This window comes from Oncorhynchus gorbuscha, linkage group LG09 (assembly GCF_021184085.1).
Source record: "Oncorhynchus gorbuscha isolate QuinsamMale2020 ecotype Even-year linkage group LG09, OgorEven_v1.0, whole genome shotgun sequence".
NCBI lineage: Eukaryota > Metazoa > Chordata > Actinopteri > Salmoniformes > Salmonidae > Oncorhynchus > Oncorhynchus gorbuscha.
The window spans coordinates 82,492,188-82,519,692 of NC_060181.1; the positions used below are offsets into that span (position 1 = coordinate 82,492,188).

The 27,505-nt window shown below is 45.4% G+C and overlaps 1 pseudogene; it reads left to right on the forward strand.

Moving 5' to 3' along the window:
• Positions 1-3,463: 3,463 nt before the first annotated feature.
• Positions 3,464-27,505, forward strand: part of LOC124044171 — a 111,985-nt pseudogene continuing 87,943 nt past the window's right edge.

Genomic DNA, 27,505 nt, shown 5'->3' on the forward strand with positions numbered 1-27,505 from the left:
ATTTAGCAAGACACCCCCAATAAAGGAGTGGTTCTGCAGGTGGTGACCACAGACCACTTCTCAGTTCCTATGCTTCCTGGCTGATGTTTTGGTCACTTTTGAATGCTGGTGGTGCTTTCACTCTAGTGGTAGCATGAGACGGGGTCTACAACCCACACAAGTGGCTCAGGTAGTGCAGCATATCCAGGATGGGACATCAATGCGAGAAGGTTTGCTGTGTCTGTCAGCGTAGTGTCCAGAGCATGGAGGCATTACCAGGAGACAGGCCAGTACATCAGGAGACGTGGAGGAGGCCGTAGGAGGGCAACAACCCAGCAGCAGGACCACTACCTCCGCCTTTGTGCAAGGAGGAGCTGGAGGAGCACTGCCAGAGCCCTGCAAAATGACCTCCAGCAGGCCACAAATGTGCATGTGTCTGCTCAAACGGTCAGAAACAGACTCTATGAGGGTGGTATGAGGGCCCGACGACTACAGGTGGGGGTTGTGCTTACAGCCCAACACCGTGCAAGATGTTTGGCATTTGCCAGAGAACACCAAGATTGGCAAATTCGCCACTGGCGCCCTGTGCTCTTCACGGATGAAAGCAGGTTCACACTGAGAACGTGACAGAGTCTGGAGACGCCGTGGAGAACGTTCTGCTGACGGCATCATCATCCAGCTTGACCGGTTTGGCGGTGGGTCAGTTATGGTGTGGGGTGGCATTTCTTTGGGGGGCCGCACAGCCCTCCATGTGCTCGCCAGAGGTAGCCTGACTGCCAATAGGTACTGAGAGGAGATCCTCAGACCCCTTGTGAGACCATATCCGGGTTTGGTTGGCCCTGGATTCCTCCTAATGCAAGACAATGCTAGACCTCATGTGGCTGGAGTGTGTCAGCAGTTCCTGCAAGAGAAAGGCATTGATGCTATGGCCCGCACCGTTCACCAGACCTGAATCCAATTGAGCATATCTGGGACATCATGTCTCGCTCCATCCACCAACGCCACGTTGCACCACAGACTGTTCAGGAGTTGGCGGATGCTTTAGTCCCGGTCTGGGAGGAGATCCCTCAGGAGACCATCCGCCACCTCATCAGGAGCATGCCCAGACGTTGTAGGGAGGTCATACAGGCACGTGGAGGCCGCACACACTACTGAGCCTCATTTTGACTTGTTTTAAGGACATTACATCAAAGTTGGATCAGCCTGTAGTGAGGTTTTCCACTTCAATTTTGAGTGTGACTCCAAATCCAGACCTCCATGGGTTGATTAATTTGATTTCCATTGATCATTTTTGTGTGATTTTTTTTTGTCAGCACATTCAACTATATAAAGAAAAAAGTATTTAATAAGAATATTTCATTCATTCATATCTAGGATGTGTTATTTTAGTGTTCCCTTTATTTTTTGGAGCAGTGTATTATCCATGTCCTTGTTCAGCCATATTACAGTTCTTCAGGTCCCATTGGTAGTCCTGAACAAAGCTCGTCCAGTTTGTCATTTAGTGATTGTACGTTCGGCGGCCTAGATGCTCGTCAACGTAGTCTAATCATGACGCCGCCTAGCTTGCTTCTCTTTCGCCGCAGCTTATTCATTCCAGTCCTGGGATCAGGGCCTGGTCTGGGGTAAGCATAACGTCCAGAGCTGCCGACTCATTGAAGTAGAAATCTTCCTCCAAATTGAGGTTAGTGAAGCTGGTGCCCAGAAGTTGTTTTGGTGATAGGAAATGATGGCGGAAACATTTAAAACAGTTAATAAGATCAGCATAATAAAACACACTAAACAGCAGGATTGGCCTGGAACCTGTAAGACAGCAGCTATCCACTGCAGTGCCCAGCCTGTTCAGGATTCCCCACTAACTCTCAGAGTAATTAGTAATAGTGTGTGTGTGTTATAAAAACAAATCAGGGCCGAGGGCTCTGATTTCAGAGCAGAGGAATGCAGCACTATCAGCCCCTCATCTCATTCTCTTTTTCTATTTCTCTCAATGTCTTATCTGATTCCTTCTCTCCTGCCCCAGCCTCTGCCTCTCTCTCTGACTTCAGTCAGTTAGTTTAAAGAACATTCATGGACTCACCTGACAGTTACTTGACAGTTTGCCTTCAATGACTAATTTGTATGGTTTTTCAATGTGTGGGTGGTGTGTTTGAGAGAGAGAGAGAGAGAGAGAGAGAGAGAGAGAGAGAGAGAGAGAGAGAGAGAGAGAGAGTGTGTCTGGCACTGCTTTTTCAACTCCTACTCTCAACAGCTGCATAAAATACACCCAGACTTTCCCCTGCCAACTCCCCTCCCCTCCTTCTCCCCCCACCCCTCTCTCGCTCTCTCTCACACATACACAGACCACACCAGACCTCCGGCTAGGCTGGATATCCCTAGCTTCCTCTCCTATATTTGCCACTGAGACCTAACAGATGAGTCTCAACCAACACAATGTCTCCCTTCCTTCCTTCCTCTTTCTGGGTTTGTCTCTCTTCCTCTCCTCCTTTTCCTCTTTCTGGGTCACTCTCTCTTCCATCACATTTCTCCAACTCACTGCATGGCATGACTTTGCAAAATGCAATATTGAACCCAAACATGTACAGTCCATTGTCCATGGCCATCCCCTTTCAATATATTTGTGTGGGGTTGCATATTTGAGGGTGAATTGTAAGATAATGTTTTAATATTGTAGGTAGTAAAGGCCAATCTTCCAATCTTCCTTACATTGGTCTCGAACTCAAGAAGTAAATATCTGCCCATCGAGTTCACTGTGTATGACAGCACAGCCTTTACTGTCTTCACACCCATGGTCTCAGTTATTTTACACACACACACACACACACACACACACACACACACACACACACACACACACACACACACACACACACACACACACACACACACACACACACACACACACACACACACACACACACACACACACACACACACACACACACACACACACCTGCTGAAGAGGGCCAGTAATCGAAAGGTTGCTGGTTGGAATCTCTGAGCAGACTAGGTTGCAAATCTGTCTATGTGCCCTTGACTAAGGTACTTAACGCTAATTGCTCCTGTATGACGTCAAATTACTCAAACATAAAAATGACTCACTCTGGGTTTTCAAGTGCCAGAATTTGACAGCTCATTATTGAATTTGGAAGATCTGGTTTCTCTCTTCTTGCGTTTTTTCCACTTTCCTCTCTCTTACTCATAATCCTATATTCTACCTATTCACTTTCCTTATCCCACTCTCTTTCTCTGCCTGAGCGTTCCATTACGCTATGCTGTCATCCCTCAGTAAATTTCTACCTTTCACTTAATTTTTCTATTTTACCGTTCTCTGTCACCCTCCCCCTTGTCTCTCGCTCATATTTTGTTTTACACGCCCGCCCTAACGCACGGTGTGTGTGTGCGCGCTGGAGGTTTATGGTAATTGCGGTCTCCCGACAGGCCTTCTGGGTAGAGTCTGAGATTGGGAGAGTCTCTCGCAGTACAACACTCCACTCATTCCGCTCCGCGCTCCCGCGGGTCCGTTCGGCGTCCTCAGCAACTCCGCAAACGAGGCTACCAAGGGCTTTAAGATGAAAAACGACGGAAAGTTAAACAATTCCGATTTTTCTCACAATATCGCTGGATATAAATAGTATTTTTGGAATAGATCGGGAATGACGAGAGTGGAAGTAAGAGCTTGAAACGGCGTGCTCAAATAGAACCCAACATGGCGCTGTCTACGGCCGAGTTGAATTAATTTCTGGAGTCCGCGGACATCGCCACCTGTATGCTTGCGCTCTGCTACACGTTACCACGCCTCTGGGTAGTTCTGTAAAGAATGATTGAACATCTTTCTTGGGATTCGTCACACGAAGTCGATTTTTGACGACGTTTTCTCTCTTTAATAAAGTATTTTGAAAATAACACACATCGAGTGTAACATTTTGTATAATTGACTGACAAGTAAATACACAGTAAAACACTTCTGAATGTTTATATCCAACGATTTGAATATTCACTGGCCCGGGAAGGGATGGATGTATATGCGTTTATAAAGGAATCCTAACCTGAACGCACGGATCTGTGCTCAGAGCCGTGAACAACTTGGGGGGAAAAACTGTAAAAAGGCGTCAAATTGAAGCAGACGATTGGAATTAGCGGCTAACTTCCAGGTAAGACAATTATGTGGGCAATAAAGACGTTTGGTGTTTTATTCTGTCTGCCACTGTTGAATTGTAAACCATGGTCTCTCCGTTTGAGAGGATAGACTATTCACAATATAGGCTATCACCACAACGACTGCGACATAGATGGATTTTTCCAAATTGACTGTCAATCTCAGAAGTGTAAACATACAAATACGAAGAAAATTGTCTGCAGCTCTTCTACAGGTTCGGAGTGATTTGATCTCCGTGTGTGAGAGAAGGGGGAGAGAGTGGAATGGCAACTTCTAAGAATAGCGCATAGGGTGGTCTTTGTGTGATTCGGCGGGGCAGTTGCATGTGGTTGATAAATAACATTGGTTGTTTAGTCATTCGGCCCTGGGCTAGGCGACGGGGGCAGTCCTGTCAACCAGGAGAGACTGATGAGTCGGAAGGTCAGGACGAGGCTTCGCTGTCAGCAGTCTGGTCAGCGAACGATTCCAATAATGTTTGGATGGAAATTGACTGATAATACTTGTTAATTAGGCTACTAAATTAACCTTATTTTCTTCAAAAGAGCGAAGCGTGTATCGAGTGTTTTGAATCGAGTATTCTTAATCTGTGTGTGTGCGCGCGCGTGCTAAACAAGGTTACGGAATACAGCCTCGCCCTGACAAGAGGAGCGATTTGTTCCGTTTACATACGGTTCAACACTGTGTTTTTGAATGCTTGGAGTGTGAGGTACAGAGGAGAGCTAGTTGACCTGGAGGGGTAGAGTGCGAAATGTGCGGAGCAGATAGAAACTGTATCGAATGCTGCATATAGACGGACGTACCACACACGGGATCTGTCAGTGGAAAAAACATTGTTACTCCTGTTGTCCATGTCCTTACTGCACACGCAGCTAAAGCCCCGCGCCAGGTTTTCTCAGCGCATGCAGTGTGTTCTTCTGGCCAGTGAGAGAACACTAATTGGGGATCGCTCACGCGATCGATGTTCCTAGCTCATTGGCGAGGTTAGTTACGGATCTAGAATGTTAGAGTTGACCAAATCCTCTCTGTTAAAACAAAACAATATACCAGTATAGTACACCAACACCCACATCCTGTTTAGCATATAATTCCTAAGTAGGCTATACCTCGCTTGCCTGCGCATATAGCCTAGGGCCCCAGGCCTATAGCTACTATGCAAGGAGGAACGGGCCATGGGGAGAATCTCAATTGCACACTCCTGGCGTCCTCACTTTCTTCACAAAACCCATTGCAGGAGAAGGTCAGAGGGGGACCTCTGAGAAGGTGAGGAGAGATGATGCAAGGAGTGTGCAATTGAGATTCTCCCCATGACCGACTCTTTCCCCAACTACCTTGAGCTGGGTAAGGAAACTGAGAGATCAGTGTTTCCCCCTCACTGTAGCAGATAAGTGATCACTTCATATAGACCAATAGGCAGTGGGCCAACGTCAGTGAGAGCTTGCATTGCCATTGTCCCATGACATGACTCAGCAGTGATCATAAGTAGGCCTACCCTGAAAGGGGGAAATTAAGAGCTGGTTGTGGTCTGTGCGAACTGAATCATAGTAGAAGCAAGTGGGAACGTTACATTTGAGACAGTTAAAGAAATGGAAAGTCTTGTGTGTCTTGAAGAGTGAAAACAGTAGTTTGGTTTCCATGTTAGTTGACGTTTGAGACTCCCCTGTTAGTGCTGAATATAGTACAGTATTGGGAAGGAAGCATTAAGAGCATTGTTTATTTGTTGTACCTCTACAAGATAAATTATATGAACCAGGTATTCGATTCCAAAAGCCTTACCATGTGATGTTCCTTCAATCGCGAGTGACAAGGGGTGTGCTTACCTTCCTCCAAACCTTGAGTGGCCTTGCTCACAGCACAGCGCGCGCACACAGCATGTGGGGGAGGTTTTGTATTTAGCCAAAGCTTATCGATTTGTTAGATAATGCCACCGTATGGGACTATTCCAGACGGATCTTTGCGCAATGAGGCGCACTTAGCATCTTTATAACTATTGTGATTGCTTGTGAGTGACTCTTATTTTTAAAACGTGTTTTATTTACAAAATATGGTCACATGAAGTGGTTGTTGCATCCTCATTTGTGAGATTATTGAAAGACAGCCTGGATAAGAGTCTCTGGATGCCCCATAGAAAACGACCGTTCTTCACCAAACTGTGTTCGTGAATAACAATATCGTTTAATCGCATGGTTCCTTTCGATTACTGAGTTGATTCCACCCCAGGCTACTAAACTTCATAAAGCCTAAAACCGCTATTTTACATTTTGATCTGGCTGCAGGTCGTTTTTTAGAGCCTCCCATTGGACTGTTTTGTGCATCATTTCCATCTGTGCTCGAGCGAAGAGATCACCCGCGCTGGGCCATTCCCCAGGTGTCCGTTCGCGCGCAGAGAGAGTGACTGTCTGTTTAGGGCATTAGAAGTTATTTTGTGTGAATGCTATTTTGTAGCCGCCACAAGTTCATGAATAACTTCAACAGACATGGGAGAATCCCCAAGGTTTATAGCGCTTGCATTCTTGGCAAACCTTTTAAACATCACGGGTTGCGAGCCTGGTTGATTTGCTCGCTGTTACGCCTAACAAAAGGTCGAAGGGTTGATCTCTCCGCTCCACACACCATACCAGGGATTCCCAAACTCGGTCCTGCCCCCCCCCCCCTTGGTACACCATTTGGGTTTTGCCCTAGCACTACACAGCTGATTTCAAATACTCAAAGCATGATGATGAGTGGGATATTTGACTGGGGGGGGTTAGGCCCTGCACTATACAATTACCATCATGTCCATATGGGCAGGTTGTCTGAGGGTCTTCATAACACCATGTACTAGAATGAAGTTTGCCTAGACATTGATCTTAGGCCAGTTTTGCGTTTCTCACCCTTAAATGATTGGATATGGGAGGGTATAACCTACTACCCCGATCTGTACCTGTACATGCTTTGTTGTTTTAGGTCACTCTTTATGTAGTGTTCTCTCTCTTGTCTCTTTTCGTCATGAGTGTGTTGTCCCCGCAGGAGGCCTTTTGGTAGGCCGTCATTGTAAATAAGAGTTTGTTCTTAACTGACTCGCTGAAAAAAATAAAATAAAGTACATTAGGGCACCTTCTATACTCGGAGCTGGTAGGCTACTGGCCAGCCGTTTGATGGATCTCGTATTTGTAACGGTGTCTCAAAGGCTCCGCGCAGGGAGGCGTGGAGATGATAACCGGCGGTGTACAGGGAGGCGTGGAGATGATAACCGGCGGTGTACAGGGAGGCGTGGAGATGATAACCGGCGGTGTACAGGGAGGCGTGGAGATGATAACCGGCGGTGTACAGGGACAACCTCATCACTTTTCCAAACCCATGTTGGGTCGTTTTGTAATCGTCTGAAATCAATGGATCTGCGAGGGGGAATCCATGCGCTGATATGTCAATATAATCCTATATGACCATGCGGTTAACCACGTCTGTCACCTGACTTTGGTTCGATATGGTACTTTGATGAAATGGAGAGTCAACCTTCTGTATTTTAAATGAGGATGTGAGAAATCATGTCAGTAGGCATAAAAATAACCGCCATGTATTTTATTTCATGGTATATCGTGCTGCAGATATAAAAAACAATATAGAGATATATATTAACATGATGCAGTTATGGCGAAGTGTGACGTTTTATTTTGAGCTTGTGTTGGTACATCCACTGTCATTATGTTGTCCTGCGGTTGATTGTAACCCAGAGTATATTAGGCAATGCTTTCTGGTTACAGCGTTGCTGAGACTAATCTTCAGTCCGCCCGTTTTAGGCTGTCACACTTGTTGTTTGTGGTGTCGATTTACTGAATAAAACAACAATCCCAAAGCCACCGCTGCGCTCTTGGCTGTTCATGCGATGTGTGAGAACAGAAGTGAACGCACAGCGGAGAGGCGGGGGGATCGTGTTTCAGCGCGCTGCACGGCTCCCGGAGGAGACGTCATGGTTTGATTGAAGCTGTGCCTCCGCATGGGCCTCCCGGGACCTTGCTCTGAAACGGGAGATACCTTTTTTCCTCTCTGATTCACAGAGCTTTTAGTTCCGCGGAGGCCCCAAGCGCACGGATCACTTCCCTACAGAAAGACTTGCCACTGTATAGCACCCACAGCGCCGGGGAGAGAGACTTGGAAAAACTCATACTGGAATGGGAGACCGACTGTTTGGCACAAGGCCTACATTTATTTTTAAATGTGTGACATTATTTTGTTCTTATTTCAATTAAAGGGGAGTACAGGTCAGAATGAAGTGTGTCAACCTTCCCGGGTGTGTCCTTGGTCCGTTATTGATTGTGTTTATATTTTCGTTCTAATGTTGCTTTTGTGCAAGGTGGATGATTTATTTGGGCTATATTTTCATGATCTCACCGAAATGGAATATTGTGAGAGGATGTTGATTATGACACCTTGTCACCACCTCGCGCTCCCTCTCACCTCAGCCCGTTTTGATGCAAGGCAGTTCCATCACATTTGCAGCCAATAATTTAAAGCCAAAGAAATTCGATTCAGATGATATTATATATAAGATCGAGGCATGCCTTTCTCAAACCTCACATGTATACTAGGATGTAAGTAAGCATTTCACTGTTGGTCTACATTTGTTCTTTACGAAGCATGTGACGAATACAATTTATATTTTGATTTGATTCAAAGAAAGGATTTGAGATCAGGTGGGAGGTGACACATATGCTCATCCTTGTTACTTCAATCCTGCCTCTCTGGGGACATAAGGCCTATTTAGTCCTAATTTGGACAGGGATGAATGGTCTGGTTCAGCGAACGTCGCCTGTTCTCCAGTGACAGCACGGACCACACAATGTCGCTGTTGTTGGCGGTCATGCTGACGGGAAGACTGTCCTGCACCGACTTGCATGCGCCTGTGTGGAGGGAGGGCGCGAGGCCCTGTGATGATGTATATCAAGTGTTAAGCTAATTTTATGTTGCTGTGGCAGTACTGTTGATATGTAAACTAGGTAACTTCCTACACGCAATCGCTGTACAGGGCAGACTATGTAAAAAGCACAACCTGGCTCACGTGATCTCCTTACCGGGCAGACCGAAGGGCGCGATAGGGGGTGGCGAACTTGATGACGTAGGAATGATTTAAGGGGTGTTCAAACCAAAGACAGAAACAAATGCAGTGCCTTCAGAAACTATTCGCATCCTTTGACTTTTCCACATTTGTTTGCAGCCTGAATTTAAAATTGATTAAATTAAGATTTGTTGTCACTGGCCTACACACAATATCCCATAATGTAAAACTGGGATTATGTTTTTCGTTTTTTTTAATACAAAAATTTAAAATTAAAATCTGAAAAGTCTTAAGTCTAAGTCTTCAACCCTAATCAACTTTATGGTGAGCCTAAATACATTTAGGAGTAAAACTGTGCTTAATAAGATGCATGGACTCACTCTGTGTGCAATAATAGTGTTTAACATGATTTTTAAATGACAACCTCATCTCTGTACCCCACACATACAATTATCTATAAGGTCCCTCAGTCGAGCAGTGAATTTCTCACACATATTTGACCACAAAGACCAGGGAGGTTTCCCAATGCCTCACAAAGAAGGGCACCTATTGGTAGATGGGATATACACACACACACATCTTTGTAGATCTGACATTGAATATCACTTTGAGAATGGTGAAGTTATTAATTTAAAAGGAACACTCTGCACACTGCTGCTCACACTCCCAGGTGATTTTATGCATTACATTTTGGATGGTTTATCAATACACCCTCACTAAAAATATACTGGTGTCCTTCCTAACTCGGTTCCCGGAGAGGAAGAAAACTGCTCAGGGATTTCACCATGAGGCCAATGTTGACTGTATTAATGACTGTGATGGGAGAACTGAAGATGGATCAACAACATTGTAGTTACTCTACAATAATAGCCTAATTGACAGTGAAAAGGAAACCTGTACAGAGTAAAAAACATTGTCAAAGAAATTAACTTAATGTCCTGAGACAAATCAAACACAACACATCATTGAGTCCCACTCTTCATATTTTCAAGCATGGTGGTGGCTGCATCATGTTATGGGTATGCTTGTCATCGGTTGTGTTTCAGATATTTTTGTGCCCAATAGAAATTAATGATAAATAATATTTAGTCTCCTTTATTGTAATTAAGAATAGAATATATTTCTAAACACTTCAATGTGGATGCTACCATGATTACGGATAATCCTGAATGAATCGTGAATAATGATGAGACACACAAATATCATACTCCCTTATAAAAAAACATTTTTTTGTGTGTGTGTGTGTGGGGGGGTCTGTAACTTTGTCACTCATTATCATTCACTCTTCATTCAGAGCTATCCATAATCATGGTAGCATCCACATGTATGTAGAAGTTTTTAGAAACATTATATTCTTATTTACAATAAGTGACTCAAATAAGACAATACATTGTTTACTATTAATTTCAATTAGGCACAAAATAATCTAAAACACACCCAAAACAGAGCAAATGTATTCAACAAATGTGCAGAGGCACAAGCTTGATGTAGTCATTGCATAGCATGAATATGGGACCAAATACTTAACTTTTTTACTACTTTGAACTTAAAATGTGACATTTGTATTAGTGTATAAAGTTAAGTTTAAGCATTAACTCCGAATGGTTAAGGTAAGGGATAATATTTGGGATAGGCTTACTTTTTAACATTTTTATTATTTTTATTAACTACTTTCTATCGCTAGATTCGAACATGCAACCTGTTGAACCAGAGGCAGATGCCGGTTTCCACCTCCTCTCCCCACGTCCTCAGAAGTCGAATACTGACTTGTCAAGGGTGACCTTGCTAAACATTGATGTTATGTAGATTGAACCAGTAGCGTGTTCCACCTAGCTACCTTGCGACCACATTCAGCAGCGTCTTTTGCGCATCACATAACGTGCACATTATTAAGTGTAAAAGCCTCTTCTGTTCACATCGTTTAACTCGTTTTGGTATGGTGCGTTTATGGCTATGTGGGTGCCATCTATTATGTTAATATTTGGGAACCCGTGTATGGCACCATGACAAAGAAACCACTCTTTAATAAACAACATTGTGCGATGGTGTATGGCAATTGCATGTGTTACTGTTCGTTTTGCCGACCATTGCACCCAAAACATTGGCTAATTGAGGGCTGTGAGACGAGAATCTGCAAACTCCCGGTGAAAGGTGCCCGTTGCCAAAAACCCTAGGGTGGAAAGCACTTAGATGTGGACCGGAATGGCATGTTTGCCTTGTTAAAGTAGGTCTTAAATCATTGCAAAGATCCTATACGATTGGTTTTGGTAAACGATATCAGATGAGTAAATCTGTACTTTCTGTAAAAAAAAGGTCAGAGCAATATTTCCCATTATTGCAGTATTTTAACAACGGCTTCACTTTCACACTTGCATCTAATTTGACAAGTTACTGTACTTTTATAAGGATTATCTAACACATGAACTGATGTGTTTATATCATTTGATCTACCGCCAAGATAAGTTTCATGAATTTACAATGAAATAGAACAATTGTTTTATTAGGCAACTCTTAACAATTTCAAAGTTTAAACATATTTCCCCATTTTATGCTTGAAGGCAGTTCCCTTATTCCACCACTTTGGCACTGTGTGTACGCTTGGTCGTTGTATTTAAATGTACGCACACTCTCATGCAAACATTCATATGGTTAAAACTCACATTTTGCGTGGAAATGACCCCACACATGACTTATGCACAGATTTGTGCCAACGCATGATTGATAAATGAGGCCCTAGGTGTGCAAAGCTCTTTGACTTACCCAGAAATACTCACAGCAGTAATCGCTGCCAAATGTGATGACATGACTCACGGAGTTGAATAATTATCTAACCAAGATATATTAGTATTTTATATATATATATATATATTTTGTATTCACTAATAATTCCACTTTGACATTAGAGTATTTTGTGTAGATATTTTGAATTCAGGCTGTAACATAACACCATGTGGACTAAATCAAGGGGTGTGAATACTTACTGAAGGCACTGTATATATATCATACCACCACCCGAAAGGTAACTTGGCGACTGGGAGGGTAAAGGGGCAGGTGCTCGGGCACAGGTACACTCACATATGTGCACCTGCCTTAGTGTGTGTATGTGTGCACTATAGCCGAGCTCTCTCTCTCTCGTCCGTTCCCTCCTCAGCTTTCGCAGTCCCTCTGCCACGGGACCTTGTGGACACAATATTCCAATTGTATGATTATGTATTTAATTGGTCATAGCGTGCGTTCGCTATATGGAAATCATAGATTGATATGTAGCGGACCCCTGCTGATAATTTGTTGACAACTGATATATTGTGCTAAATTGTTGAGATTAGCAAGTAAATCAATTGGGACTTGGTGTTGAATTTTCTCCGATGAGTTTGACTTTCCATGGTCACATTGTGTGTTACGGAATAAGATGCTGTGTGTCGACTACGGGATCGCTGAAATCGTGTGGGGTGGGAAGCGAAAACCCTCTGCGCGGTTATTTAGCCCCCTAGCTGCCCCTGGGGGTTCTGCCGCCTGTCTGTCGTGCCGCGCTGGTATTCCGTGCGGAGAAGTGTTGGAGGCCTGCCTACTTCTCTCTCCGTGTGTATGAGGAGCTGTCTTGGAGTTTCCCTGCCCCCGTCTCTCTGACCAGCCCAGCCTCACATCCAATTCACGCATCAGCGACACACACACACGCTGCAAGGCAAACACACTCAGACACGCACACACACGCGCACACTATCTTTCGGCAGCTGCGTGTGTGCTGTTACGCATGATGAGGAGTGAAGGGTTGTCTGTTACATATAGGTTTCTTATCTCAATTACTCTCGTAATGAATGTTAATGAATGCCAAATAAATAAAATAAATCTGATGTATCAAAAGACACAACTACTATTGAGACACCTGTAATCATTGTATTACCTCAAACAAGACTCATTATGGACCCCCCTGGTATTATGGGCAGACATCGTTTTAAAGTGGTGAATAGATTGTATTTAGCTTAATCCAGACGCGATTTTAAAACTCCTAATATTTGTTTTCGTTGTTTTAGAGTATTCTTTTCGTTTTGGTAACACAGCGGGCCCTGCGTAGTGGTGTGTGCATAATAAGCCGTGTTTTCCCCCGCCCTCGTCGCTGCGGAGAGAATCCTGCGTCACACTATTTTTTTAGAGCAGGAGCTCGAGCCTCGGCGCTCCAGGGAGAGCTGGCCGAGCGCCAGGGACAAAGAGCGCGAGGGCGCCAACACTCCGCTCTGCACCCCTCCCTCCCCTTCCTCGTCCCTGTTCGCTCGAGCCTGCAGGTCGATATAGAGATAAGGGCTTGCACAGCAGCAGGCCAGGCACGGGGAAATGTTGCCCATATCACTTCTCTGTAACACACACTCACACACACACCTACATTCTTCTCTCCCAAGGGATAACAAATTAAAGGAGGGCAACCTGGGAAGTCGGTTGAGCGTTGGCTGTGAGGAAATTATCAGTGGCTCTGGTGTTTGTTCCTCCCCATATGGCATGTCAGATGGAGGTCAAATCGCGATAGTAACAGGAAACGAGATCGACTGGAACTGAGATCTCTCTTAATCTCTCTCCGACTCACTCGCTCTCTCTCTTTCTCTACGCAAACTCCCTCCCCCACAACACAATAATGACTGGACTACAGGTTACTAGGCATGCTAAAAACACCCGGTGGTTTTCGGTTTAATGGTGCGAATCGGGCTCCAGCCCGGCCGCTCCCTCGCTCTCCCCGCCCGCCTGCCCCCTGACCACGGTTTGTGATGAATGGCTGTCGGGAGTTGTTTGTTGCGCAAACTATTCTTAGCACCAGGGATGGGCATTGACATGCTCTGGCTTTTCCTTCCGTTACACACACACACACACACACACACACACACACACACACACACACACACACACACACACACACACACACACACACACACACACACACACACACACACACACACACACACACACACACACACACACACACACACACACACACACACACACACACATTCCGACTTCGGACATGTGCATATGCTTTAGCATATACATTAAAAGTGCCAATTCAAAGTACATTCTAACTTTTCTATTTTTCAAGTTATTACATAAAACCAATCATGGAGTAGACCGTTATATGGAGGACCCTGCAAGTCAGCCTGTTCCCTATAATGTACAGAAATAAGGTTGAAATGTATACCTAACAAAAATATATCAATGCATAATGTAAAGTGTTGGTCTCATGTTTCATGAGCTGAAATAAAAGATCCCAGGCATATGCACAGAAAGCTTATTTCTCTCAAATTAGGTGCACATTTTTTTTAACATCCCTGTTAGTGAGCATTTCTCCTTTGCCAAGATAATCTATCCACTTGACAGGTGTGGCATATCAAGAAGCTGATTAAACAGCGTGATCATTACACAGGTGCACTTTGTGCTGGGGACAATAAAAGGTCACTCTAAAATGTGCCGTTTTGTCACACAACACAATGCCACAGATTTTGAGGGAGCGTGTAATTGGCATGCTGACTGCAGGCATGTCCACCAGAGCTATTGGCTCTGCCATAAGCTACATCCTACATTTAGAGAATTTAGCCGTACATCCAGCTGGCCTCACAACTGCAAACCACGTTTAACCATGACCAACCCAGGACCTCCACATCCAGCTTCTTCACCTGCGGGATTGTTTGAGACCAGCCACCCGGACAGCTAAGGAAACTGAAACTGAGTATTTCTGTCTGTAATAAAACCCTTTTGTAGGTGAAAACTAATTCTGATTGGCTGGGCCTGGCTCCCCAGTGGGTGGGACTATGCCCTCCCAGACCCACCCATGGTTACGGCCCTGCCCAGTCATTTGAAATCGATAGATTACGGCCTAATTCATTTCTTTAATTTGACTGATTTCCTTATATGAACTGGAACTCAGTAAAATCGTTGAAATTGTTGCATGTTGCATTTATGTTTTTCTCAGTGTATGTAACGTCAAATGAAACAATCATTTGTGCTCATGACTACTGGTTTCAATTAAAATTTCAGCCAATGTATAAGCAAACACTTCATGAATTTGTTGCAAATCAGCTTGCAATGTTGCTAGCCAACAAGCCTGTTAATGTTAGCCCTACCAGCCTGTTAACATTATGTTAGCGCTGCATGAGTCAACCAGTTGCTATCAACACCTAGTAAACCACCGTTTTGGAAATGCATAACACCATCGAACTAGCTATCAAATAACTGCAGATACCGGTAACATTAGCATAGCTAGCAATCCACCACGGTTGACATATCTAAGTAGTAAGCCAGAGAACAATATTAACTAGTCGAACATGGACACGAACCCACAGAAAGCCAGTTACACAAAAGTAGAGAGAGCGAAGACTTACTGATTGCCGGCTGTGTTAGCTACCAAGGAAGAGCCAAGGAGCTAGGCGCTTCAGAGGGAGAGTCAGCGGTAAATCCAAAATTGATAGAGTCCAGAGGCAATAATCCAGAGGCAGCATTGGGCACAGGAGACGAGGGTAACAGCCAACAAGAAGATGGCGATCGGAGGAAGGCTCCAGGTAGATGGAAATGATCACAAAATCAGTCAGTCAGCTACTTAGTGTGCTAGTAGGTTGAAAAACTCTAGTAGCCTACTTCACAGAGATTATGCTTCCCCCACGTGTGGAGAATCTGATTGGTTGTTTACATCACACCTCCTCATGATTGGTGGATTGTAGCTCTCCACTGCCAACACTTGGTCTGCATGGCTAGTGGCTAATGTTAGCCAGGTCGAGCTAGCTAACGCAGAGTAGGTTTTCCATATAATGTTGAGAAATAGTGCATTGTGGGTAGTTTAGTAGATATCTGGAAATAAGTTAATACATATGTTAAAAAAACACAAATATAACTGTTTGTAGTTGTAGGTAACCAGATGGTGACTACAACTACATTAGTAAGTCTTTGACCACACTCTGTTACATTGGGGAGTAGAAACCCATGCTTTATACCCTTTTTAATGTTTTGGTAAAGCGCAAAGATTGATAGGCTTTCAAATTACTACTCAATGTGTGTGTGTGTTCGTGTGTTTTCGTTGTTGAGGATTTTGTGCCCATGGATATAGTCTAGGATATTGAACATTACACAGTGCATTGGCTACTCGGGCTGAACCCATTTGCCCTCATTGATCCACGCATGTGAACGTAGCCTCGTGTTGCAGATCACTTGAGCAATCCAAACCTGTAACCACACACAGCAGGTTTTTGTAATGCTCTCTGCTGTTTTATATAGGCTTTTAATGGGGTTTATTGCTTAACATGGCAAGTTTAGGCTTACATTGATGGACCAACAGAGGCCGTCATGACACCGTTTTGAATGTCTTGCAGAGTGTGGGTCGGTTGGAGGTGTTTTTTAACACATGCTCTCCGCTACACCAATGTTCCCCCATGGATGAGTCGTGAGAGGGCCCAAATGTGTGGGTTGGTCATGGAGACGTCAGTTTGCCTTTCCATCCTTCCTCCTCTATTATTTCGACCTCTCCATGCTCCTAAGTCTACATACAGCCTGGCTCCACTCATTTTCTATTTCTTCTTCATACTGCTGCATTCAGTCACCCTGACACTGTTTCCTGTGAGTTTGTGGAAAATGTTTTGTGCGAGAGAAGGTATGGCGGGATGGGAAAGACTGAATGATCCCGGCTGTTCGGGCAGCAGATGTTCTCAGGCGAAATGAGAGACAGGGGATTTCCACACATCACAATCATTTGGATAGCCATTCTAGCTTTGCCCTCATGTGGATGCTAGCAAGCAGGCTAGGTCGTGCTAGGTGTCAACAGCCAATCCAGTGTTTGGTATGTTGTTAGGATTCCTATTAGCTGTTAGCAGCATCTACTCTTCCTGAGGTCCACACAAAACATGAAACATTACATAATACAGAAGATTAATAGACAAAAACAGCTCAAGGCCAGAACTACATTTTGAAAATGCCACACGAAGACATATCAATACTTATTCACAAACTATCTAGATCAAATAGTTTGCAGGTTTTCTGTTAATTTTAGCAATATGAGATGGAAGGACCATTCAATAATGGCTCTATATAATACTGTACGCTTTCTTGAATTTGTTCTGGATTTGGGGACTGTGAATAGAACCCTGGCGGGGTAAGTGTGTGTGTGTCAGAGCTGTGCAAGTAGACTATGCAAAAATGTGGGATTTTCAACATTTTGTTTCTTATAAAAATAAGTGATGCAGTCAGTCTCTCCTCAACTCTTAAGCCAAGAGAGACTGGTATGCATAGTATTTATATCAGCCCTCTGTTTACAATGTAGAGCAAGACATGCTAGTCTTTCCTTGCAGCACTCAAACACACGACCGGACAATAATTAAGATGAGACGAAACTAGAGCATGCAGGACTTGCTTTTTGGAGTGTGGTGTCAAGAAACAGACCTCTCCCCATCATGACAACCATTGAATCTATACGTTTTGACCATGACAGTTTACAATCTAAGGTAACACCAAATAATTTAGTCTCAACTTGTTCAACAGTTTTTCTTACTGGCTACCCATCCCAAAACAGACTGCAACTCTTTGTTAAGGGTGACTTCATTAGCTGTGGTTACTGATGTGTATATGGTTGAATCATCAGCATGCATGGACACACATTGTTTAATGCCAGTGGCGTGTCATTGGTAAAATTAGAAAAGAGTAGCGGGCCTAGAGAGCTGCACTGTGGAACACCACACTTTACATGTTTGACATTTAGAGAAGCTTCCATTAAAGAAAGCCCTTTGTTCTATTAGATAGCTCTGAATCCACAATATGGCAGATGTTGAAAAACCATAACACACGTTTTTTCAACAATATGTTATGTTCAATAATATCAAAGGCTGTACTGAAATCTAACAGTACAGCTCTCACAATCTTCTTATTATCAATAACCTGTTGTGTCAGTGCAGTACATGTTGAGTGCCCTACTCTATAAGCATGCTGAAAGTCTATTGTCAATTTGGTTACAGAAAAATAGCATTGTATTTGGTCAAATACAATTTTCCAACAGTTTGATAAGAGCTGATAGGTCTGCTGACACAACCAGGAAAGGCTGCTTTGCCACTCTTGGGTAGCGGAATTACTTTGGCTTCATAGTAACAAAATAGAAGCCACTTCCTGGTTTGATTTTCCTCAGGTTTTCGCCTGCAATATCAGTTCTGTTATACTCACAGACAATATGTTGATAGTTTTGTAAACTTTAGTATTTTCTATCCTAATCTGACAATTATATGCATATTCTAGTTTCTGGTCCTGAGAAATAGGCAGTTTCAAATGAGTATGTTTTTCATCCAAAAAAATCAAAATACTGCCCCTACACTTGACAAGTTAACCTTATTTCTAAGGCTACATATATTAATATGGGCTATTTTCAGCCCTTTCCTGGGTAGCTTATCAGAGATGGACATAATATGAAAAAGAACAAACAAAGCAAGATAAAAAAATGTACATTCAGCAGTCCATTAATCAATTAGTGTGTGTGTGCTGCAGGGTTGAAGCTAAGCCTATGGGTTTCTAGTTATCTCATCCCTTCCAGGATTCTGGGAGGAAGGGCAGACAATGAGCCTGTCATTGCGGATGTAAGCAATGTCCTCACAAGCTCTGGCAGCTTTCATGGCTGTGATAAGTTCTTTCCTTTTCTGACGCACAGCTTCAGGATAGTCCGTGGCTCTTTCCAGAACAGGTACCTTGTATTTATTTGAACCTCAGGAACTTGATCACAATCATCCTGGACCTGTCACCTGGGCTGGTAATGGGTTTTCCAGTCCTGTAGATGCGATCCAACTCAATATTTCTGTGGTCCATGTTCAATTTCTCGTAGATCATTTCCCCCACTTTGTCCTCAGACTCCGTCCAAGTTTCGTGGAGATTCTACAATTCGATCCACAACCATGTTGTTCCACCTTTGATTTCCCTCGATAATCGGATTTCTCTGTCATTATCATGGATTTACACACAGAACTGATGTTCTCTCTCTGTGACTTACAGATTGCTGTCATCTTGCCGTTCTCCTGTTTCAACTCATCGTGCCGACCCTGGGAGAACTGCAAACTGTTCTTCAGGTCCTGGACCTCTCTGGTCAGGTCGTCCATTCTTTTATTAGTTGACTCCACCAGTATTTGACAAAACACTTGAAGCTATTTTCTTGTTGTAGGGGCTGGAAGCTAGTGAGCTTTGATTGGTCAATATCGTTGCAAAATCAGAGTATTTGCATAAAGTTCAGCATTTCCCAACTTTTGTCCCGCCCTGTTTACGCTCCCTCGCCCATGCACGCAGCGCCCAATGTTTTTGTCCCGCCCTGTTTAAGCTCCCTCGCCCATGCACGCATCGCCCAATGGTCCCTCCTCCCTCTTCACTTCCCTCCATTGAAAATGAATGGTGCTCTGTTTCATCGCCCCCGACACGTTATCTGGAAATGTAAGGGTTATGTCTCACACGGATGTTGTTCAGGCAGACCAGACAGGCAGGGCAGATCAGACAGGCAAGGCAGATCAGACAGGCAGGGCAGATCAGACAGGCAAGACAGACCAGACCGACCGGGCAGACCAGACCACGCAGACCAGACCAGACGGGCTGACCAGACCAGACGGGCAGACCAGACCGACCAGGCAGACCAGAGCAGAGCAGACCAGAGCAGACCAGACCAGACCAGACCAGACCAGACCAGGCAGACCAGACCAGGCAGACCAGGCAGACCAGGCAGACCAGGCCAGGCAGACCAGACTGACCCAGGCCAGGCAGACTAGACTGACCAGGCCAGGCAGACCAGACTGACCAGGCCAGGCAGACCAGACTGACCAGGCCAGGCAGACCAGACTGACCAGGCCAGGCAGACCAGACTGACCAGGCCAGGCAGACCAGACTGACCAGGCCAGGCAGACCAGACTGACCAGACAGACAGACCAGACAGACTGACCAGACAGGCAGACCAGACAGACCAGACAGACTGACCAGACAGGCAGACCAGACTGACCAGACAGGCAGACCAGACTGACCAGGCAGACCAGACCAGGCATGCAGACCAGGCAGGGCAGACCAGACCAGACCAGGCAGACCAGACCAGGCAGACCAGACCAGGCAGACCAGACCAGACCAGGCAGACCAGACCAGACCAGGCAGACCAGACCAGACCAGGCAGACCAGACCAGGCAGACCAGACCAGGCAGACCAGACCAGGCAGACCAGGCAGACCAGACCAGGCAGACCAGACTGACCAGACCAGGCAGGCAGACCAGACCAGACCCAGGCAGGCAGACCAGACTGACCAGGCAGGCAGACCAGACTGACCAGGCAGGCAGACCAGACTGACCAGGCAGGCAGACCAGACTGACCAGGCAGGCAGACCAGACTGACCAGACAGGCTGACCAGACTGACCAGACAGGCTGACCAGACTGACCAGACAGGCAGACCAGACTGACCAGACAGGCAGACCAGACTGACCAGACAGGCTGACCAGACTGACCATACAGGCTGACCAGACAGGCAGACCAGACTGACCAGACAGGCTGACCAGGCAGGCAGACCAGACAGGCTGACCAGGCAGGCAGACCAGACAGGCTAGCCAGGCAGGCAGACCAGACAGGCTGACCAGGCAGGCAGACCAGACTGGCTGACCAGGCAGGCAGACCAGACTGGCTGACCAGGCAGGCAGACCAGACTGACCAGGCAGGCAGACCAGACTGACCAGGCAGGCAGACCAGACTGACCAGGCAGGCAGACCAGACTGACCAGGCAGGCAGACCAGACTGACCAGGCAGGGCAGACAGACAGGCAGACCAGACAGACCAGACAGGCAGACAGACAGGCAGACCAGACAGGCAGACAGGCAGACCAGACAGGCAGGACTGTGTTGTGCCTGAGCCTCGGAGAAGGAGATTAATGAGCTCAAGGTCACTGTCATAAAAGTGGCATGCCTGTGCCCCGGAGCTCGAGGTCACTGTAATAAAAGCGGCATTCCTGTGCCCCGGAGCTCGAGGTCACTGTAATAAAAGCGGCATGCCTGTGGCCCGGAGCTCGAGGTCACTGTAATAAAAGCAGCATGCCTGTGGCCCGAAGCTCGAGGTCACTGTAATAAAAGCTGGCATGCCTGTGGCCCGGAGCTCGAGGTCACTGTAATAAAAGCTGGCATGCCTGTGGCCCGGAGCTCGAGGTCACTGTCATAAAAGCGGCATGCCTGTGGCCCGGAGCTCGAGGTCACTGTAATAAAAGCTGGCATGCCTGTGGCCCGGAGCTTGAGGTCACTGTCATAAAAGCGGCATGCCTGTGGCCCAGAGCTCGAGGTCACTGTAATAAAAGCGGCATGCCTGTGGCCCGGAGCTCGAGGTCACTAATAAACGCTGGCATGCCTGTGGCCCGGAGCTCGAGGTCACTGTCTCTCACTACCAACAATTTCACCATCCTCACTTAATGGTGATAACGCAGGTTATGTGTTTGTATGTTTGGTGTTTGAGCAATAAATAGCCTATTCAAAGTGACCTTAAGTTTGTTTTGGAAGGCAATTGAATATTAGCCAGCCGGCAGAATGGCAGGAGGGAAGGGCAAGGAGGAAGGGAAGGGCAACGAGTGAAAACGAGTATGTGGAGAACGTGATTGTGGGGCCCCAGCCATTCAATGTAAATTGGCTACTCCCTTGGGTGGGTGGGGAATGCGAGAGGGCTATAGATTGGGGGACTACTTTGGGTGGGGGAGTGTGTGTGTTGCAATAGCAGAGGAATCACACCCTCTCCCCACCTTTCTGCCTTTCGTCTCCCTTCTCGCTCTTTCTCAGTGTGACGTGTTGTTGGTGCTTTTGAAAACTCAAGCCGTTAAGCCAGTCCTTAACTAGAGCACTGCACACCACTGCCACCACACCAGGCAAACACCCCTATTATGACATCTCAGTGTATATGTATGTGTGCAAATGATTCTGACCATGTGTTTTCTCTCTCCAGGAGATGACCTGTTAGTGATGCGGGGACCCAGAGAAATCTGGATTTAAGTGAAGGGAACCACATCACACAAAGCATGGTACGTCATCATCTATATCATGTATATTAGTTTTATAACACTGTTTTTAACAAGATTAAAGGCTGCCACAGTCAATGTGTTTTCCTGTGTTTTGTATCTGTAAATTGCACAGCAGTTGATGAAACTATCACAGTTGGTTACATCTAAGATGGCGTAGCAGTGAAGATGTTTGTTTTGTCCTCTCATGTACTTTTGTATTTTTTGTATATATATATTTCAATTTTTATTCGATTATACCTTCCGGTAACCTGCCTCACCCAATGTGATACGGAATCGCTATTATTTTCAATTTTAGAACACATTAAAGAATTTCCAGAAGCTAACCAGCTAATTAGCTACAAGCTATTTAGTCATTGTTAGCCACTGCTAGCGGCTTTTACCTTCTGCACAGATACCAGCCCTGTTTTTAGCCTGGATAATTCTCGCCTGTCTACCAATATCGCTTGTCTACCAATATCTGACTGTCTCTCCACAACCATGCCGGATTCCTGCCGTAATCCCTGGACCACTACTTCTGATCTTCACAGCTAGCTTGCAGATAGCTTTCACTCACCGTGGCACCTAGTACTGAAGCTATTCCCTGAGGCCCACCTCCCGGCCTACTCAGCTGTTCACCCGAACCCCACTCATACACGGCTAGAGCCCAAAACTCCACCGGATCCTTGCTGTAAACTCTGAACCTTGGCACCAGATCACCGCTGCTACCCATTGGATATAGTGGCTAACGCCACTGCCACGAAGCTAGCACCAGTTAGCTGTGAACCAGGCACATCTCCCGGCTAGCAAACTAAATTCCACAATACCTCTTTCGCCGTCTGGCTTGGATTCTCTGTCGACACGGCGCCCCGCCGCACCACCACGACAGGTCTGCCGACGAATACTCCATCCACCGTGCCTTCATCCGGCCTCGGTCGGAGCAGACGCTACTAACTTTAAATGCTGTGTCTCTAGCGTAGTGGGGCTCCCCTGTGTCATCTACTGCTGCCCCCTGGACACTATGATCACTTGGCTACATAGCTGATGCCTGCTGGACTGTCCATTAATCACGGTACTCCATTCTGTTTATTTATTTTTTATCTGTCGGCCCCAGCCGCGAACTCAGGCTCTGCGTGTAGTTAATCTCACCCTCTCTGCCTAGTCATCGCCATTTTACCTGCTGTTGTTGTGTTAGCTGATTAGCTGTTGTTGTCTCACCTGTTGTTTTAGCTAGATCTCCCAATCAACACCTGTGATTACTTTATGCCTCACTATATGTCTCTCTCAAATGTCAATATGCCTTGTATACTGTTGTTCCGGTTAGTTAGCATTATTTTAGTTTACAATGGACCCCCTAGTTCCACTCTTCATTCATACCTCTGATACCTCTTTTGTCCCACCTCCCACACATGCGGTGACCTCACCCATTACAACCAGCAGTCCAGAGATACAACCTCTTATCATCACCCGGTGCCTGGGCTTACCTCCTCTGTACCCGCACCCCACCATACCCCTGTCTGAATATATTCAACCTCGCCCAGAAATCTGCTCCTTTTATTCTTTGTCCCCAACGCTCTAGACAACCAGTTTTGATAGCCTTTAGCCGTACCCTCATACTACTCCTCCTCTGTTCTGCGGGTTATGTGGAGGTAAACCCAGGCCCTGCATGTCCCCAGGCACCCTCATTTGTTGACTTCTGTGATCGAAAAGCCTTGGTTTCATGCATGTCAACATCAGAAGCCTCCTCCCTAAGTTTGTTTTACTCACTGCTTTAGCACACACTGCCAACCCTGATGTCCTTGCTGTGTCTGCATCCTGGCTTAGGAAGGCCACCAAAAATTTCCATACCCAACTATAACATTTTCCGTCAAGATAGAACTGCCAAAGGGGGAGGAGTTGCAGTCTACTGCAGAGAGAGCCTGCAAAGTAATGTCATACTTTCCAGGTCCATACCCAAACAGTTCGAACTTCTAATTTTTAAAATTAATCTCTCCAGAAATAAGTCTCTCACTGTTGCCGCCTGCTACCGACCCCCCTCAGCTCCCAGCTGTGCCCTGGACACCATTTGTGAATTGATCGCCCCCCATCTAGCTTCAGAGTTTGTTCTGTTAGGTGACCTAAACTGGGATATGCTTAACCTCTTGCTCCTACCTGGCACGCAGGCGTCCCATCTAGAGCTCTGGAAATGCAAATGCGCTACGCTAAATGCTAATAGTATTAGTTAAAACTCAAACGTTCATTAAAATACACATGCAGGGTATTGAATTAAAGCTACACTCGTTGTGAATCCAGGCAACAAGTCAGATTTTTAAATGCTTTTCGGCGAAAGCATGAGAAGCTATTATCTGATAGCATGTAACACCCCAAAAGACCCGCAGGGGACGTAAACAAAATAATTAGCATAGTCGGCGCTACACAAACCGCACAAATAAAATATAAAACATTCATTACCTTTGACCATCTTCTTTGTTGGCACTCCTAGATGTCCCATAATCACTATTGGGTCTTTTTTTTCCGATTAAATCGGTCCATATATAGCCTAGATATCGATCTATGAAGACTGTGTGATAAACAAAAAAAATAGCATCTTATAACGTAACGTCATTTAAAAAATTAAAGTCGACGATAAACTTTCACAAAACACTTCGAAATACTTTTGTAATGCAACTTTAGGTATTAGTAAACGTTAATAAGCGATCAAATTAATCACGAGACGAAGTGTTTTCTATAGGGGTCCGTCTGGAAATAATGTCCGTGTATTTCTCAACCAAAATATCCGGTCGGAGACCTGAAGAAAAAGCCTGTCTCTTGTTCGTTTGACCAAGAAACAAAGAATTGGCAAATGACAAGACTGTTGACATCGTGTGGAAGCTGTAGGTACTGCAACCTCAGCCCTATTTAATGTCGTTCGCCCATAACAATGGGTTGAAGTGGCGGATGGATATATTTTTCCACTTTCAGTGATCAGATTTTCCTGCACTTTTCGATGAAACGCACGTTCTGTTATAGTCACAGCCGTGATTTAACCAGTTTTATAAACGTCTGAGTGTTTTCTATCCACACATACTAATCATATGCATATACTATATTCCTGGCCTGAGTAACAGGGTGCTGAAATGTTGCACGATTTTTAACATAATGTTCGAAAAAGTAGGGGGTAGGAGTAAAAGGTTAACACCCCGGCAGTCCTACAATCTAAGCTAGATGCCCCCAATCTCACACAAATCATCAAGGAACCCACAAGGTACAACCCTAAATCTGTAAGCAAGGGCACCCTCATAGATGTTATCCTGACCAACTGGCCCTCCAAATACACCTCCGCTGTCTTCAATCAGGATCTCAGCAATCACTGCCTCATTGCCTGTATCCGCTATGGGTCCGCAGTCAAACGACCACCCCTCATCACTGTCAAACGCTCCCTAAAACACTTCTGCGAGCAGGCCTTTCTAATCGACTTGGCCCGGGTATCCTGGAAGGATATTGACCTCAACCCGTCAGTTGAGATTGCCTGGTATTCTTTAAAAGTAACTTCCTCACCATCTTAGATAAGCATGCTCCGTTCAAAAAATGCAGAACTAAGAACAGATACAGCCCCTAGTTCACTCCAGACCTGACTGCCCTCGACCAGCACAAAAACATTCTGTGGCGGACTGCAATAGCATCGAATAGTCCCCATGATATGCAACTGTTCAGGGAAGTCAGGAACCAATACATGTCAGTCAGCAAAGTCAGTCAGCAAAGCAAAGGCCAGCTTTTTCAAGCAGAAATTTGCATCCTGTAGCTCTAACTCCAAAAAGTTCTGGGACACTGTAAAGCCCATGGAGAACAAGAGCACCTCCTTCCAGCTGCCCACTGCACTGAGGCTAGGTAAAACGGTCACCACCAATAAATCTATGATAATCGTAAACTTCAACAAGCATTTCTCAACGGCTGGCCATGCCTTCCTCCTGGCTACTCCAACCTTGGCCAACAGCTCGTCACCAGACCCACTGGCTCCAGCTCATCTACAAGTCCATGTTAGGTAAAGCTCCGCCTTATCTCAGTTCACTAGTCACGATGGCAACACCCACCCGTAGCACTCACTCCAGCAGGTGTATCTCACTGATCATCCCTAAAGCCATTACCTCATTCGTCCGCCTTTCCTTCCAGTTCACTGCTGCCTGTTACTGGAACGAATTGCAAAAATCGCTGAAGTTGGAGACTTTTATCTCCCTCACCAACTTTAAACATCTGCTATCTGAGCAGCTAACCGATCGCTGCAGCTGTACATAGTCCATCGGTAAATAGCCCACCCAATTTACCTACCTCATCCCCATACTGTTTTTATTTATTTACTTTTCTGCTGTTTTGGACACCAGTATCTCTACCTGCACATGACCAACGGATCATTTATCACGCCAGTGTTATTCTGCTAAATTGTCATTATTCGCCTACCTCCTCATGCCTTTTGCACACAATGTATATTCTAGTGTGTTATTGACTTGTTAATTGTTTACTCCATGTGTAACTCTTGTGTTGCTGTCTGTTCACACTGCTATGCTTTATCTTGGCCAGGTCGCAGTTGTAAATGAGAACTAAATGAGAAATTTAATAAAACATCTCTCTCAAATTAGGCTCCTCCAATTAAGTTGGTCACTCAGACCATTCCCAGACAGACCTAGCTAAATTCTTGCTTGGGAAATATTTTGTAGCTTTTTTGTTCCATTTTAAAAATAACTATTGCAGCAGTGGAAGCTCCTCAGAGGAGGAAGGGAGGACCATTCTCATTGAAATTAATCAAAGTAAAAATAGTAAAACATTAAAGTTATCCTTTTCAGATAAAACTATACTAAATACTGTATATTAACAGGTCACCTAACTAATTGATTGACTGCAAAACAGTGTGTTTCAGTCTACAGTAGCCTCGACAGCATTCTGTAGGGTAGCACCACGGTGTAGCCGAAGCAGTCTACAGTAGCCTCGACAACATTCTGTAGGGTAGCACCACAGTGTAGCCAAAGCAGTCTACAGTAGCCTCGACAGCATTCTGTAGGGTAGCACCATGGTGTAGCCGAAGCAGTCTACAGTAGCCTCTACAGCATTCTGTAGGGTAGCACCACGGTGTAGCCTCTACAGCATTCTGTAGGGTAGCACCACGGTGTAGCCTCGACAGCATTCTGTAGGGTAGCACCACGGTGTAGCCTCGACAGCATTCTGTAGGGTAGCACCACGGTGTAGCCTCGACAGCATTCTGTAGGGTAGCACCACGGTGTAGCCTCGACAGCATTCTGTAGGGTAGCACCACGGTGTAGCCTCGACAGCATTCTGTAGGGTAGCACCACGGTGTAGCCTCGACAGCATTCTGTAGGGTAGCACC